At 45.1% G+C, this 17,745-nt stretch overlaps 1 pseudogene; it reads left to right on the top strand.

The window, feature by feature from the left end:
• The first annotated feature begins 5,973 nt into the window (after positions 1 to 5,973).
• On the top strand, positions 5,974 to 6,093 carry LOC136657886 (5S ribosomal RNA; annotated as a pseudogene).
• The last annotated feature ends 11,652 nt before the right edge of the window (positions 6,094 to 17,745 follow it).

The following is a 17,745-nucleotide window of genomic DNA, read 5'->3' as shown; positions in this document are numbered from 1 at the left end:
AAAAGGAAGCACTTTTTCACACAGCACGTAATTAATATATGTTGCTTGCACTCATATGATGTGGTGATGGCACTTCATTTAGACAGCTGTAATAGGGGATTAGAGAAATGCGTGGCGGGCAGGTCTGTCAATGGCTACTAGCCGGGATGGCTATATGCTTCCTCCAGGGTCAGCAGCAGGATGCTTCTATATATCTCAGAAGGAGAACTCTATATGCCTTCATGCCATGCTGTGGGTTTCCCAGCGGTATCTGGTTAGCCACTGTGGAAAACGGATGCCCGAATGGATCAGGGTCAGGAATGGGTCAGGGATGCAGACAAGGGGCTGATTCCCCTTTATGCATTCACTATGTACATGGAAAGGCCAACAGACTCAAGTAAAATCTGAACCACTGAAATGGGGAGAAAGGGGTATTACAAAATAAAGCCTAAAAAGCCCTAGACTGTTGTTTTATGTCCACAACAGGGGTTACAGGACAACTATTTTCTTTAATTGTCTGTAAATGAAACATTCCTAATTATACAACCCTGCATAAAGGTGCAAATTACAGAATGACAAAGCCACCCCCCAAGATGCTCTAAGGTCACCATTGTTTCGTTTTATAATTCCATTCATTAGGCACTCTTATCCTTTCAGGAGTTTTTCGGGATGACGTTCTGTCTGCAGTAAGTGGAATAAATTCTTTCTAATGCAAAGCAGCATTGCATCATTCAATACTGGGCGCCAACATGGGCATCCTGTAACTTAGCTTTCCAGGTCACAAGAGTGGTTTCATTTAATTTTTAATTACTGTTTTCATAGCTATTCATTATGCAGAGAAACTCACGGCAGGCTGTAGATTCAATAAGCATTAAGTTTCACAATTTCACCAGGATGTCTTCTGTAATTGCACCATCAAAACAAATCCATTAAAAGAACCTTTCCTGATCTGTTAGGTGGTGTTAGCACTAGCAGTAGGTGTTATTTATGAAATAAAATGTAGTAGAATCTGGAGATTCTTTGTCAACACTTGTATAAATCTCAGAGTAATTTGAATCAGCTGTAACCACTGAGCTATAGTTTGCACACAGACGATCTTTCTGATAAGAACATAAGATCGTAAGAAGAGCCCCACTGGATCAGGCCAAAGGCCCATCTAGTCCAGGTTCTTGTATTTCACAGTGGCCCACCAAGTGCTTTAGGGAGCACATAAGACAACAGGCACAACATGCGTCCTGGTGCTCTCCCCTGCATCTGGCATTCTGGCACTTCTAAAATCAGGAGGTTGCACATATCTATTATGACTTGTAACCCGTGATGGACTTCTCCAGAAATTTGTCCAATACCCTCTTAAAGGTATCTAGGACAGATGTCATCATAAAGATAAAGATAAACCCATCTAGCTTCTACCTGGATTAAAAATCAGATTTACCAGCAGACATACTTTAATAGGCGGCAAGACATCTATACTGCATTGTGCTAATGGTGATGAAGCTTCTGATGCTGATTGGTTGAGACAATATGAGGGCACAGAACAGTTTCATTTCATGGAGAGCAAAGCTGTTGGCAATGAAGGGTTAATCACCCAAACCTGTGAGAGGGGATAACAGCCAAAGGTAAGGGGAAGCAGTGCAATCCAGGGGATTGTGTCGCTGCTATTGCCCTGTCTCTGCCTCTTTAGGGGCCAGAAAGAAGTGCTTCAATGCCTGGTGTGTTGTGACCCACCAGTTTGGGAACCAGTGGTGCAGACCAAAGACTTAAAAAAAAAAACTGGGGACATTGTTTAATTCAGTCCACCAGTGCACATGTAGGTTAGGATTGGTCCCTGTATCTGCTGCTGCCTTTTTAAATTTTTAGTGTTGTTTTTAGAGCCTCAGCCTTATTTGATTGTTTTGTAATAAAGAATCATTGAATAAAATAAGACTTACTTTTGAATAAACAGGTATAGGATTGTGCTATTTATGAAAAGCAAGATATAAATCAAATAAATCACTCAGACACACACACACAAAACTGATAAAATAAAAAATAAATAAAACTGTTTTAGCAAGCACAATTTAGCAAATAGAGGAACTATCTTGATCACAGAAAAGTCTATAAGCAGGTTAGAAAGAAAAAAGAAGAATCAAGTGGACAGCCTAATTAAGGATAATTAAGGATAATCACCAATTTCAATGGGAAATATTAAAGCACGTGCTTTGTTCTCCCACTAAAATTAATGAGGCATAAAAATCCTTAACTTTGGCTGGACTATGCCCCAATATAAATGGTCTTCTCCTAAATATCACACCGGAGCTATATATTCAGACTGCCTGAATGTTTGAAGCTGACACTGTTTGAACAATAATTCACTTCAAAAAGCAAGGAATTTAATTTGTTCTTGAAGATGTGCTGCTGAGCTGGGACAAAGGCAGATGAGGGAGTTGGCTTCACATTAGACAATATTGCAAAAGTATATCAACAAGATGGATGTCCATCTAGTCACACAAAGGAGCTTCACAAAGGTGGAAGAAAATGCCAGTGGTTATATTAATTGCTTCAATGGCAAATAACAGATTAACAGCTTCACTCATTGCTTTCGAGCAGCCCAATCCTGAGCTGCCCGGGGCACCCAACCTCTGCCAGATCCCGGGGCACCCAACCAACGGCTACTGCCAGATCCTGTACACCGCAGGCTACTGCGGGAGAAGGGGACAGTTTAGGATAATTAAGGATAATCACCAATTTCAATGGGAAATATTAAAGGTTGACCAAAAGGTGCTTTGATGCTACAAAGTAAAGGTGCTCGTGTAGGACGCCAAGCCCTCCACGAGCGCCTTGGATCCGGTGGAGTGGAATTCCATGGACCTGCCTACTTCCCTCCCCCCAGCATGCCTCCTGCCTGCCCCTGTCCCTGCCTCCCCGTCACGCCTCCCCCAGCCCTCTCCCCCCAGCTGGCCTCCCCCCTCCCCAGAACACCTCCTCCCCGCCCTGCTTACTGTACCGCGGCTTGGTGTTCCATGAGACCGCCGAGCCACGGAGGTCAGGTGCCTGCCCCACACTGGCCCAGCACTAGCCCAGCACCTGCCGGTGCTGGACTAGCCCAGGTGCTAGTCCGGTGGTGAGGCTTGCAAACGTGCCTTATGGCATGTTTGCAGTAGTACGCGGCGGCACAAAGCCGCGACACTGAGCTCAGGATTGAGCTCTAAGACTCCAAATGAGAGGAGATGGGAGTGCATATGCACTTTGGGATGTGACATGCTTATGTGGTGTGTGAACATTAGCAAGATGCCCACAAACTAGCGGGGGTGACTGGAATCTGAAGCATAACCCAGCATAACACTATGAATTAAGCATGTTCAAACACATGCACAGGATGCAAGGTAAAGGAAAAGGATTGTCTTTTGGCTGTTGATGTCACCATAATCCTTTGCTGTTTAATGCAAAGCGCAAGGTCCAGGCTGCTGGTCTGCTAGTGACAGCAGGGCCTAGGAGCAGGGCCTAGGAGAGGGCCTAGGAGAGAGAGTTCCAAAAGAAACTTTGTACCCCCTGAAAAATTCCTCTCAGAGCCCCTGAGTGACAGTGCAAATCAGTGTGAATGTGCCACACCAGGCATATGCCAGTGAAGCTCCCATCCCCAGACAGAGGAGGAAAATCAGAAAAGGGGGCTTCCAGTATGTTCTGGGGAGGATCAGAGCAGGAATCGGGGCCACGTGGAAGTGCGTTGAAGGTGGGCTGTGTGCAGAAATCAGTGCAGCAGTTCTGCTGATATCCTATGTCCCTGGCCCTTCAACATGTTCCCCCTCCCCCACCCACTCAGATTTACAGCCGCCAAAGAGCTGGTGCAGACCTGAGTAAGCTCAGTGGGAATCCTGGTGCAACAGAGTAGGCAAATCAAAAAGTTTTTTACTTACCTCTCTGTCAGTGCCTGGTCCTTGGCTGACCCTTAGCATGCAACTGAGTCTACACCAGCACTGCTGCATGCTCTGGACCAGCCCATGATAAGATTGGGCTGTGCTCTTTCTCAGGTGAAAGGTAGCATGTGTTTCTTACTGGTCTCTCACTGTCACACCTTGCTAACATTCAAATGGTCCTCCTTATGCCCACTCCAATTGTGTCCTCCTCATGCATGGAAGTCCTCCTCATATCCTCATGTCCACATGGTCCTCCTGATGTCCACTCCAGTCGTGGACCCAGGAGGAGGAGATGTACAGACATCTCCCATTCATTTCAGCAAAAGTCGCCCTAGCACAGAGCCTTGTGTGGATGACATCCTATGATGTCATATGGGAAGACAGTGAGATAAATGGTTATTGCCTGCTAAGGTTCACACTACTTGAGTGAATATGCAAGTGAGGCTTCTAACAGCTATTTAAAACTCACTCTGCTCTAGATCTCACCTTCTCCTTCCCCCCTTTCCACTTATGCTTCAAAATCAACACCTGGGACATGAACATAAATCTGCATACCATGTTCACATTGCTATTTGCCTGGAAATTCTCGAGACTTGGAAGCATGCCAGTGAATCAGCTACAAGGAAGAGTCTCTTGTATCCAGTATACTTTTCTAAAATATGATCTAGTAAAATCATTTTTCTTATAATGAATATATTGCACTTTTCCAGAAGACATGCAATTGGCAGTCACAGGATGGTTCCTGGATGAAATGTTCCCTCTGCTGGTAAATGGAGGCAAGTGTAAACAGTGTGCCTTTCTGGAAACTATGTCTGTATGTATTTATCAGGGACACACTTTCTTTCTGGTGCCTGTCCCTGTCTCTGTCAAATCACAATTGCTATTGTGTTTCATTTTGCTTATGGAGGAGATTTGGGAAATAACTTTTTTAATGCTGTAAATGAAATTCTACACATCTTGCCCTTCATTTCCCATAACTGCCAATCCAAACTAGTAAATGCTGATGAACGTATTTATTCCTGAAATTTTTTTTACCCTCCTTCCTATTAAAAGAAATGCCCAAGACAGCTCACAATAAAACATACATATTGAAATCAACATCAGAATACAATAAAACAGTAAATAAAAAAGAGAAGGGGCAGCAGATAAAACTATTGTCATAGCCACAGAGACTCAAGTTGACAGACCCAGTGGGACAAAGGCCTGCCAGACAAGTCTTCATCCCCCAATGAAAGATTTAATAAAGAGGATGGATGGTGAGGTTACCCCGACAGGGGGCACTGCAGTCTAGACAGTGTCCCAACGAAATATAATTCAGATGCTGATAGTATATGAAGGACAATCTCCTTGATCTTAATAGGTGGGCAGGCTTGTATAGGAAAAGGCGGTTGTTGAGGTAACCTGGTCCCAACCTGGTTACCCAACCTGGTAACCTGGCTGCTTTGTTAAAATCAGAAAGCAGAGGGCTGGGTACGCCTGCCCAGGGAATCCTATGGAAAAGGGGCATAGCCAAGAATGGCCCTTTGATTGAGCTACCTGGTTTCAGGGAAGATTTAAAGGGAATCTCTCCCATGGGCTTGACCACACAAGGAAGTTCGCATTGGACAATGTGTAAAGTATACATTTTAGCAGCCAAAAGCAAGACATATCCTAGGTTGTGGTAAATAAGGATGATTCTTTCATATGTCTTGCAATGATATATACATTTTCCAGTACAAAGTATTTTCCATAAGGGCTTGTCCAAACTTCTGTGCCACTGACCGGCATACAGGCAATTCGTAGTTAATTCGACATCTACAAAGCACTTCCTAGAGTTTATTTTGATTGTCCCCATAGCATTGCCATGGGGGACATCGTTATTATTTGCATTTTAACAATGGGAATCTGAGAACCTGAGTTAGTGAGAGCTACTCTGAGTTTGTGGATTATCTGGACTTTGCTTGCTACATTCAAGAAACAGATTCCAAGTCTCCTTCCACCCTCCAAGAACACACTTCTCTCTTTGGACCTTCTCACACATTACATGTTTGCACCTACACCTAAGGTTGCCAGGACAGATGCATCCTGAAACCTAAGACTGCATAGGAAAGGACCTGATAATGTTGGCAGCAACTGTTACCCTGCACATGCCCGATTTCGTCTGATCTCGGAAGCTAAGCAGGGTCAGGCCCGGTTAGTACTTGGATGGGAGACCGCCGGGGAATACCGGGTGCTGTAGGCTTATACCATGGTCTTTCGAAACTGAAGGTTGCCAACCTTTTGATGATGTCATAAGACTACCAACCCTTGAGAAATGGAGAAAAATGTGGCCCTGGGGAGGAGACAGAACCCAATATCAGCCAACTAATAGTCTATGATTAAACTTTGCAATTCATCCACCTGAGAACAAAGAGAAAAGCTGGTGATACAGAATCATTTTTAGTGCATAACAATCCTATGTATATGTAAATATGAGGTATGACAAACACATGCTTGCAAACACATGCATCATGCCAGCTGATCAAGGAGGTGTTCAACTTCTAGTCAAGTGTATAATTAATGTTAAAACCATATTGCCCTGTTGGCATCCTTCAGTCTCAGAAGCCTATGCTGTCACGCTCTGAATGGTGGTTCTGGAACAGAGTGTCCTCTCCAGTGCGTGAAGCCTGGGTAAAGTAGGTATGGAGGATAGGCTGTTACCCATGCAGCAAATCCCCCCTCTCCACATCGCTGAAATGGTCCAATGGAAAGGCAGAGGCCAATACGGTTGGTTCCAGCGGCGTTGCAGGAGTTGCCAGAACGTGACTGTGTTCAGCCACGAACTGCCTCAGAGACTCTGGCTCCGGATTTTGTCTCGAGGTTGACTCCTGAAGCCTTTTCCATAACTGGATGTAGCCACAAGGCAGTGGAGGTTTGGGATCAGAGTTTTCCTTCTCTCAGATGAGCTGCCTTCCCAGACTGATGAGTCCCATCAACCCAGTGGCTGTTTAGTCGCCTCTTACGACAAGTACAGCCAAACTGAGGGCCTATTCTAATCCCCAGCCCCCAGGGGATTGCCCTGAATAATGTATAAAGCAGCCATTTAGTGCTGTGACATAAGACACAGCCATGGTTTCTTTTCCCCCCACACTATTCTCTGGCCCCTTTGCCCACTCTCCATATCCACAGTTGGCATCCTTCAGTCCTGGAAGACTATGGTATCGCGCTCTGAATGGTGGTTCTGGAACAGAGTGTCCTCTCCAGTGCACGAAGCCTGGGTAAAGTAGATATGGAGGATAGACTGTTTCCCTTGCAGCAAATCCCCTCCTCCATGTCGCTGAAATGGTCCAATGGAAAGGCAGGAGCCAATACGGTTGGTTCCAGCGGCATCGCAGGAGTTGCCAGAACGTGACTGTGTTCAGCCATGAACTGCTTCAGGGACTCCGGCTCCGGATTTTGCCTCAAGGTTGGCTTCTGAAGCCTCTTCCATAACTGGATGTAGCCGCAAGGCAGTGGAAGTTTGGGATCAGAGTTTTCTTTCTCTCAGATGAGCTGCCTTCCCAGGCTAACGAGTCCCATCTACCCGGTGGCTGTTTAGTCGACTCTTATGACAAGTACAGCCAAACTGAGGGCCTATTCTTATCCCCAGTCCCTGGGGACACATCCACATCCACAGCTGTGCAAAGGATCCACCATGCAATTTTATGAGTCACTGCTAAAATACAAATAAATAACAGAAAAGCATTTCCACAGCTTTGAATATTTGAAAAGATATCATGAGAAGGTGCTAAACACTTTAATAGGATTGCAGTCCCTAGCATGTCCAAAGTGCATGCATTCCAGCATGGTCATTCAAAGTCCAACTTAGAACTTGAGACAAATTATTTCTCTGGGTCGGCTCCCAAAAAACAAGCTGTTGTTGCATATAGAGCCTGCCTACTGTGGAAAGTGAACTAACTGGTGTTTCAATTTCAGGGGAAGAAGCAGGGTAGATAACCTCATTTTTACTTGGAACACCCATTCAATAAACAAAGAAGCAGTGATTTGGTTTGATGCAACAAAAAAATATTGTGTGTTAGTTGGAACAGATTAAAAAAAAAACCCTTAAGTAATTTACCTTTCAGCTGCTAACATACAAGTTGGTATTTCAATAGTCTCTAATGATCCATAAGGGATGGATGGAACTGTAAATAACAAGGCAGAGTTAGCAAAAATGACTCCTAATGCTATTAAATAAGTGAATATGAATATTTTAATGAATAAATTAAGAAAATATGGCATATATATGGTCCTCTGAGACAGAGAATCTCAGCAACCAGATTCACTAACCACAGATGAACAGGTGGCTCCATTTATTAAACAGAATGTTTTCACATATGCACTGCTAAGAACGGTTCCGTGGCCAAGCCTTCATTTATTAGCAAATATTGTAAAGAACAGTGCGTACTCGCAAGCTAAGTATACAGGCGTCTCCCTGTATCCACAGGGGATAGGTTCTCGCTGCCACTGCAGATGCCCAAAACAGCAGATAGCTGCAAACCCTATAAAAAGTGGGTCACAAATTCCTCCCCATCATGCAGAGGACTTCCCTGTCTCAGACTGCAGCCCTCCTATCACTGTCTCCTGTATCTAGTTGTCTTTGTGCTGTCTGCAAACACTGACAGGAAGCCAGTTGGAAGGCTGAAGCTAACATGATGCTTACGAAACTCTTTTAATGGTTTCTCATGGGAATTTATTTCCAGACCCCTCCTATGAATCTATTCCAGCTTGTCAATGCCTTTCGTAAGATGCTGTGCTGAAAACTGTTAATGTAGCTCAGCATTGCATCAGTATTTTTTTTGCAGTTGCATCCCTGCATTCTTGTAGGAAGGACATGATAAAAAAAAAAATAGATGAAAAAAATATCTAGTACAGTCTACCCAATTTCTTAGGTCAGTGATTCCCAAACTGGTGGGTCGCAACCCACCAAGGGAACTGGAAGCAAGGCATCCTTTCTTCAGGAGAGTGGCCCTGATCCTATCACAGACACAGCAACTCAGGGATTGCAGTGCTGCCTCTTTCAAGGGACTTTTTTACTTGCTTGGTGAAGCAGCACTGGCCTCCTGCTGGGTCCTGGGGGTTCACAGCCCCCTGTGATGTCCTCTGCAGCTACTGTAAAAAAAAGCCCTTATCTCCCATCTAAAGCTACTTCCTTTAGTAGGAAAAAGCTAGAAGTAACTTTAGATTGGACATAAGGGTTGCTTACAGCAGCCACAGAGAAGATCAGAGGGTGATCTCGCAGTGGGGGCTGTGAGCTTCCAGGACCACGCAGGCCTGCAGGACCCTACTTTGAGGAGGCCTCCATGAGTGCCCTCCAACTGCAGGATGCAGCACATGTGCTATTGGCACAGCTATGCCAGCGCTGGAAAGTGGGTTCGGATTTGGGCATTAACTTTTCACAAAAGCAAAGCCCATGTTTCCTTCAACATATTTTCCAGCTGATGGAGTTCTTGAAAAACAAATGGTAAGGCTCATATAAGCAATCTTGGAATATTTAGCAGTTCCTGGCAGAACGCTTTCCCAAGCTGAAGGATTGCTGTGGATAACAATCTTTCAGCCTATGCCATTCAACCAGGCAACTACAAATTCAATTACAACCACAGCAATAAAACACTATGGAAAAAAGCAGACTGCCAATTAGCTATGCCTCTGAACCACCAGGTCATGAATAATGTCATTGTTGATATATCAGTGGAGGACGGGATGGAACGACAAAAGCATGCAAATGGATGTATGTGTTAAAATCATTGTACAGTGAAAGATTACAAAATGAAGCACTCATTGCCTTTACATTCCTATATTTCTCCATTCCTTCCTTTACCAGAAATCCCAATGAAGTCATTTGCATATCATGCCCCAGCAGTGATTTAAGTGAGTCATATTTACATGACTTTTTATTGGGGTAGCTCCACAAATGCATCTAGTGAGACATGTGCCTCCTGGTAATTCTTCCTATTGGGCACTGGGGCCCACCGGTTTACTGAGAGCAGACCATCCTCTCCCTCCCCTGGCACCATTTTATAGATTCTGCTGCCCTCTGCTTCGTACTGTTACCACTAAGCCATCCAGAGGCCAAAAGCCCAATGGACTGGCTTATCCAGACATAGATCAGGCCAGCAGGGATCAATGGCAGCTGTGTGTGCCAAAACCTACCCTCCATCCCGAACCTGATCCACCAACACTGGTCAATGTGAACTTGTGCCAGTTATAGAACTTGTGCACATCCAGGTTGCCCCATTGTGTTTGCTGGGGCTTACCCTGTGGCAAAGAGACAAATGTCCCTGCAGAGACCTCCATCATGCAAAATTTCTGCACAGGATGCAGTGTGGTCTGTGCTGTTGCTGCTGCAATGCTGTATGGGATTTGTGCTGAATTGGTCTGGTCATGAAAATATATTTCTTTTCTAAGAAATGCATAATATTTACAGGAAATAAAACAATGAAAGTTGCTTGGTTCAGATACCTAAGGCACCACTAAGGGGTGTGGTTATATTTCTGGCTTACATTACACCCTTATCTAATAAAGCCACCTGATTACCCTATCACTAACCTAAACCCTGGTTAGATTTCCCAGATCTAGGTGCAAGCAGTCTTCCTTCTGGTCAAGATACATTTTGAAGACCCATGTGGCCTAGAGGTTTTCCTTCAAGAAAGGCCGTCACCCCATGGCTTATCAGGTCATGCAGCCATCATTCAGGTCAAGTAGGACTCTTAGCTGACAAAGGCTCAAGAAACTGCTTACCTCGCAGATCCTTCCTCTGCTTCTTTCAGGATTTCAGTCTTTATTTCTTTTATACGTAAGAACATAAGAACATAAGAACAGCCCCACTGGATCAGGCCATAGGCCCATCTAGTCCAGCTTCCTGTATCTCACAGCGGCCCACCAAATGCCCCAGAGAGCACACCAGATAACAAGAGACCTCATCCTGGTGCCCTCCCCTGCATCTGGCATTCTGACATAACCCATTTCTAAAATCAGGAGGTTGCGCATACACATCATGGCTTGTACCCCATAATGAATTTTTCCTCCAGAAACTTGTCCAATCCCCTTTTAAAGGCGTCTAGGGTAGACGCCAGCACCACATCCTGTGGCAAGGAGTTCCACAGACCGACCACACGCTGAGTAAAGAAATATTTCCTTTTGTCTGTCCTAACCCGCCCAACACTCAATTTTAGTGGATGTCCCCTGGTTCTGGTATTATGTGAGAGTGTAAAGAGCATCTCCCTATCCACTCTGTCCATCCCCTGCATAATTTTGTAGGTCTCAATCATGTCCCCCCTCAAGCGTCTCTTTTCTAGGCTGAAGAGGCCCAAACGCCGTAGCCTTTCCTCTTAAAGAAGGTGCCCCAGCCCCGTAATCATCTTAGTCGCTCTCTTTTGCACCTTTTCCATTTCCACTATGTCTTTTTTGAGATGCGGCGACCAGAACTGGACACAATACTCCAGGTGTGGCCTTACCATCGATTTGTACAACGGCATGACAATACTAGCCGTTTTGTTCTCAATACCCTTCCTAATGATCCCAAGCATAGAATTGGCCTTCTTCACTGCCGCCGCACATTGGGTCGACACTTTCATCGACCTGTCCAGCACCACCCCAAGATCTCTCTCCTGATCTGTCACAGACAGCTCAGAACCCATCAGCCTGTATCTAAAGTTTTGATTTTTTGGCCCAATGTGCATGACTTTACACTTACTGACACTGAAGTGCATCTGCCATTTTGCTGCCCATTCTGCCAGTCTGGAGAGATCCTTCTGGAGCTCCTCACAATCACTTCTGGTCTTTACCACTCAGAAAAGTTTGGTGTCATCTGCAAACTTAGCCACTTCACTGCTCAACCCTGTGTCCAGGTCATTTATGAAGAGGTTGAAAAGCACCGGTCCCAGGACAGATCCTTGGGGCACACCACTTTTCACCTCTCTCCATTGTGAAAATTGCCCATTGACACCCACTCTCTGCTTCCTGGCCTCCAACCAGTTCTCAATCCATGAGAGGACCTGTCCTCTAATTCCCTGACTGTGGAGTTTTTTCAGTAGCCTTTGGTGAGGGACCGTGTCAAACGCCTTCTGAAAGTCCAGATATATAATGTCCACGGGTTCTCCCGCATCCACTTGCCTGTTGACCTTTTCAAAGAATTCTATAAGGTTCGTGAGGCAAGACTTACCCTTACAGAAGCCATGCTGACTCTGCCTCAGCAAGGCCTGTTCGTCTATGTGTTTTGAGATCCTATCTTTGATGAGGCATTCCACCATCTTACCCGGTATGGATGTTAGGCTGACCAGCCTATAGTTTCCCGGGTCCCCCCTCTTTCCCTTTTTAAAAATAGGCGTGACATTTGCTATCCTCCAATCTTCTGGCACCGTGGCCGTTTTGAGGGACAAGTTGCATACCTTAGTCAAGAGATCTGCAACTTCATTCTTCAGTTCTTTGTACAACCTTCTTTGTTAGTCTTCTTATGTCCCTGATCAGTCTGCCTGATCTCTCCCCGTAGGAAAGCTATGCCAGACCTTATGTATTCCCAGGCTCCAATCTCATCAGCCATGCAACATTTGCCACCTTTCATACCTCAAGTCCTACTGAATTCAGACCAATTATATTTAATGTCTAGAAATGTCCAGGATGTCCAGAAATGGACCAACCTTTTTCTGATCTTTTAGATTCCTCTGCTTTGTAAATACAGAGGACTACTAGAGTCAGAAAGGACTAACTAGTAACCCTGTAGTAGTAATTTGCAACTCATAGCCATACCTTAGCAACAGCAACCATTATACCCTTTGGCAATCTACCAGCAGAGGTGATAACAAGGCCGATTCGGGAGTGACAATCCCTTCCACACTGGAAGCAAGTGTAGTGTGTCCCTGGTCTGTCTCCCCGGCTGTGGGCCTTCCTTCTTTGCCTCTGCCTCAGTCTGTTGGCCAAGTGTCTCTTCAAACTGGGAAAGGCCATGCTGCACAGCCTGTCTCCAAGCGGGCCGCTCAGAGGCCAGGGTTTCCCACCTGTTGAGGTCCACTCCTAAGGCCTTCAGATCCCTCTTGCAGATGTCCTTGTATCGAAGCTGTGGTCTACCTGTAGGGCGCTTTCCTTGCACGAGTTCTCTATAGAGGCTCGGTCATGTCGTGAGAATGGATGATGGTCAATGATATAACTGGTGAAATCTATCCATGTTGGCAGACCAGCCCCGGGAAGGGGATAGGATACAGTACTCGCTGGTGCTGATCTGTCTGGTTCACCCACATCCAACCTCCGTTGCCACCTTAGTTTCTCACAGCTATAGGTGTTGAATGAAGAAAGCAAACTGAACAAAGTCAGTAAAGAATAAAATCAACTTCATTAGCAAAGTTGTCTTTACTAGTTTGATTTTTCTTGAAAAGAAAATTGAAAACTGGTGTGTATTGTGCCATATATATATGTCACAATAAATATCGCACAATATTTAATAGGTTTCTGAGCAATGGCAAGAGGCTTTTCTATGCCTTGCTACAGGAATCCATCATTTCAGAGCTGTGCTAAGTATTTCCCCTAAGGAAAGAAGGCTAATTATCTCAAAAAGGGAGTGTTTCACTTTCAAAAATCTCATCCAAATGTGAAAGTTGTCCAAATTCAAGTGGAAATCTTCTGGGGAAGGGATGCTTGTCTAATCATGTTATCTCACTTTAAGGAGGTACTGAAAGTTTGCTTGAAATGTTTGGCATCCATAATAGTTAACATGAAACAGAAAAGCTCCCATTCTTGTTTTTTCCCCAAAAAACTGCTTTGAAGAACTAGCTTCGAATATTGGGCTCCATTCAGAAACCACCTCCATCGTATAGGCAGCTTGCCATAAACCACTGGTTTGTTGGGTCACAGAAATTATTTTAAAGACTTACAGATACACTATGAAACATCCTTCACTTTATTAATGCAATGTGGCCTGTGTTTTCACAAGGGCTTCTCTTTACTCTTTCCATCTGAGGATCTGAACATATGCACACATGGAGTCAGAGCATGGGTGCATTGTTTACACTGTTTCCAAAGTGTTTACACTTTGTGTAAGTTTCACTGACACTGTTAAAAAGTTTTGAAGCCCTACATAGAGAGGCCAGAGATTGAATCAAGAATTGCTGGCATGCAACACATGTGCTTACCACTGAGCTACATCTCCTTTCTCAAAGTGAAGCTTTAACTCTCCCATTGAAATCCGTAGGCCTTCATTTGCTTCCCACTGATTTCAAGAGAGGGGATTAACCTTGCCATTCACTCACTCTCCCATCGGAATCACTGCAAAGTGTTGTCACTTGGCTAGACAGATAGCAACATTCCAAGGTAAACCTGCTCAGGCAAACCATCTGTTAAACAATTCATAGAGATTTAAAAGAACCGTGATGACACTACAAACGTTCTCTGAGGTAGATAGCACACATCAAGAGTCCTTCTAGCATTTTCATTGTCGTAATGACTGTCGGCAAATAATTTCAGAGTATTTTGCGAACATCGCTCTGCTGCCACCAAAGTTCACCCAAAGCAAAATTTGAGGTGAATTCAAACAGTGCTGTCAAGGCAAGACCTCTGTAGACATAAAACAAAAAACAAAACAAAAAACCAAAAAAAACCAAGTTAAAGGCATTTAATACAATTTGTTAATTGTCTTAAGGGGTGTACAAGTCTAGAACCCAGGAAAAGTCCTTCCTGTCCTGATCGGCGCTTACCATTCCACCACGTCACCACTCATTTTCCAAGTTGATCACTGCACAGGGATGCTCTGGACAGTCATGTCTATTGCCCAGCATCCCAGCAGGCTGTGCAGAAGGATGCCCAGGAAGATGCGACTGCCCAGAATGTCTGTGTGCCAGTTGCAGACCTACTATAAGGTCCAATGGGGCAAAAGCCCCAGGCGCAAGGCGCCAGGACCCCATGGAAGCTTTTCTGAGGGTCCCAAAGGGGGGGAAACTATGCTTCCAGTTTCCCAGAATAACAGTTTTAGCATCAAGGATCCTCAGAGAGGTTTCCATGATGCGTTCCTGGGTCACGCGAGGCCCCATGAGCCTCAGGTGAGTGGGGGGGATTTTTGCACAGGGCGGCAGCGATAGCCTGTGGGGGAGGGGTGCCATCACAGACTTTTGCCCTGGGCGTGGGTCTGGGGAGGTTTGCTGCTGCTTTGTGCAGCAATCAATTTGGAAAATGAGCAGCAACATAAGAACAGCCCCACTGGATCAGGCCATAGGCCCATCTAGTCCAGCTTCCTGTATCTCACAGCGGCCCACCAAATGCCCCAGGGAGCCCAAAGAGACCTACATCCTGGTGCCCTCCCTTGCATCTGGCATTCTGACATAGCCCATTTCTAAAATCAGGAGGCAACATGGTGGAACGGTAAGCACCACTCTCAGGGAGGAGGGCTTTTCCCAAGCCCCAGATCCAGCCCACAGGCCATGGTTTGGAGGGCCTAGAGCAGTGGTTCCTTAACTGGTGGGTCATGGCCCACCAGGTGAGCCAGAAGGAGGCAATTCCTCCTTTAAGAAATTGCTCAAGAAATTACTGCAGCGATAGTGCTGCAGCAATCAAGGGCCTTTTTAACATACCTGGGGGGAGTGCCTAGTGGGTGCCTGTGGATCTCCCTGATGCTCCAAACAGCTCTTTTCAATGACTGTGACCCACTTCTGGTTTTGCGATCGTAACCTGGAAAATATTTCTTTACTCAGCGTGTGGTTGGTCTGTGGAACTCCTTGCCACAGGATGTGGTGACGGCATCTGGCCTGGACGCCTTTAAAAGGGGATTGGATAAGTTTCTGGAGGAAAAATCCATTACGGGCTACAAGCCATGTTGTGTATGCGCAACCTCCTGATTTTAGAAATGGGCTATGTCAGAATGCCAGATGCAAGGGAGGGCACCAGGATGAGGTCTCTTGTTATCTGGTGTGCTCCCTGGGGCATTTGGTGGGCCGCTGTGAGATACAGGAAGCTGGACTAGATGGGCCTATGGCCTGATCCAGTGGGGCTGTTCTTATGTTCTTATGTTGTGATAGCCAAAAAGAGCAATTTGGAGCTGTTTGGAGAAGCAGGGAACTGTTTTTCAAAGAGCTGTCTGGAGCAGCAGGGAGCCCCTCAGAGGAGGCTGCAAATCCTCCACACCCTCCAGTTGGTCAGCGCTACCCTCAGGTATGTTAAAAAGCCCCTTGATCACTGCAGTGCCATGGTAGCTGCATTGACATCGCAGTCACCCCCCTGCAAAAACCGGTTCCCAACTCCCCTGTTGGAACCTATAGACAAGAAGGCAAGCAGTCATCCCAAGAGCAGTTCAAGCTCTGCCTGAATGATGAGTTACTAAGACTGAGGAGCAAGAATCAGAAACTTTGTTGGATCAGGCATCACCTATTGGCCTCTCAGGATTCCCCTCGAGTAGCTGCAGTACTACCTTATGGCCATTTACAGTTGTGGTGCTGCAGCATTGCCAAGAGAAAGTCTGTGATGATGATTTCTAACAAGCGGCTAAGATGGTGAAATAAGGTATCTCGATTTCACCGCTGGATTCCCCAGTTTAAGACTCCTGTTCCCCAAATGGATGTAAGAGAGAAGGATTCACACATATTTCTATTTCTTCTCCTGTGCATTTTAATCATTAAGCTGAACATTTAAACCTGGGCCTTTTAATTAAGCACGCATAACCGTCCTTGCTCTTTCTGATTCTTCATCCATAGATACATCATTTCATTACTCACTTAGCATAACGTTGAGCTCATTCATGAGCTTCCACTTGTGTATTTAGGCTAACTTGAACTTTAGAACCTAAAGAGAATTTATTAGCTTTAAGAAGCCATATGTTTTATAGTTTCCCTCTCCTTAGGTCATTTTTTTTTCTAGTGCAAACCCTTAGCTGGTCGTCAGATTTAAGATTCCTTACAGCTATCAGATTGCACCCAGAGTGGAAAAAGCCATGCAATTATTGGGTGTTACTCATTAATGAGAACTCAAATGGCAACTGTTAACAGTCTGTAGCACTGGGAAGTGGGGTGTGTGTTTTTCCATGACTCATAAAAAGAGTTCAGTTACCACAAAGCTTCCCTTCACTTCCAATGCGACGGTTTACATGCAGGTCAGTTTATTATTTCAAGGCGAATCTGCATGTAAGCTGCAAAATCAATGACTGCATAAACTGAGAAAAGGTGAAAAATAGTTGCAGTTAATGGATTCAAACCTGTTCTACGCCATGCATTTTCAAGCCAGAATTTAACCCTGAGCACTTCAGGTGGAATCATCATGTCAAACGAATGCTCTTAATTCCACTTAGGAATGCGTGGGTTACTCTAGTCTATAAAATCAGCGTTAATGAGTTGATTATAGGAGAGTCCTTCGTGAGCTATTTTAACCTCCTAATGAGAAACTGAAATGATCTGTTGGATTTACTTGTTGCTACCAGTGAATGAAAGTACCATTTGTGGGGTTCTCAAATGGTTTTGTTCTTGATGTATTGCAGGGTAGAGCGCATGCTCCTACAGCATTTTTACAAAATCCTTATTTTGATTGCTGTTTTGGAGGTAGCTGCTCTGGCCATATATGAGATTAGGACATTGAAACTTGAGAAATATGAGCTCATTCACAAACGAATGTATTTCATGAAAACTGCAGCCAGTGGCATAGCTAGAAGGGGTGCAAAGCACTCAGATTTGCAGGGGGTGTGCCTGCAGTGTGCAAGTGGCCCCTCCCCTTTGGAGACATTCGAGTTCCCATGGCCCAGGATGGCTCTGAAGGGGAGGGGGCTGCTTGCATGCTATGGTAAGGCTCCCTGCAAAACTTAGTACTTTGCACCTACTCAAGCCACGCCACTGACTGCAACATCCAGTGATGTGTGAATAGGCCATCACAGATACAAGGGCAGAGCTGCAGCTTTCACATCATCTCACAC

Source organism: Tiliqua scincoides, chromosome 7 (genome assembly GCF_035046505.1).
Source record: "Tiliqua scincoides isolate rTilSci1 chromosome 7, rTilSci1.hap2, whole genome shotgun sequence".
Lineage (NCBI taxonomy): Eukaryota > Metazoa > Chordata > Lepidosauria > Squamata > Scincidae > Tiliqua > Tiliqua scincoides.
Note: the sequence above shows the minus strand (reverse complement) of the source record. Positions and strands in the feature narration are given on the sequence as shown.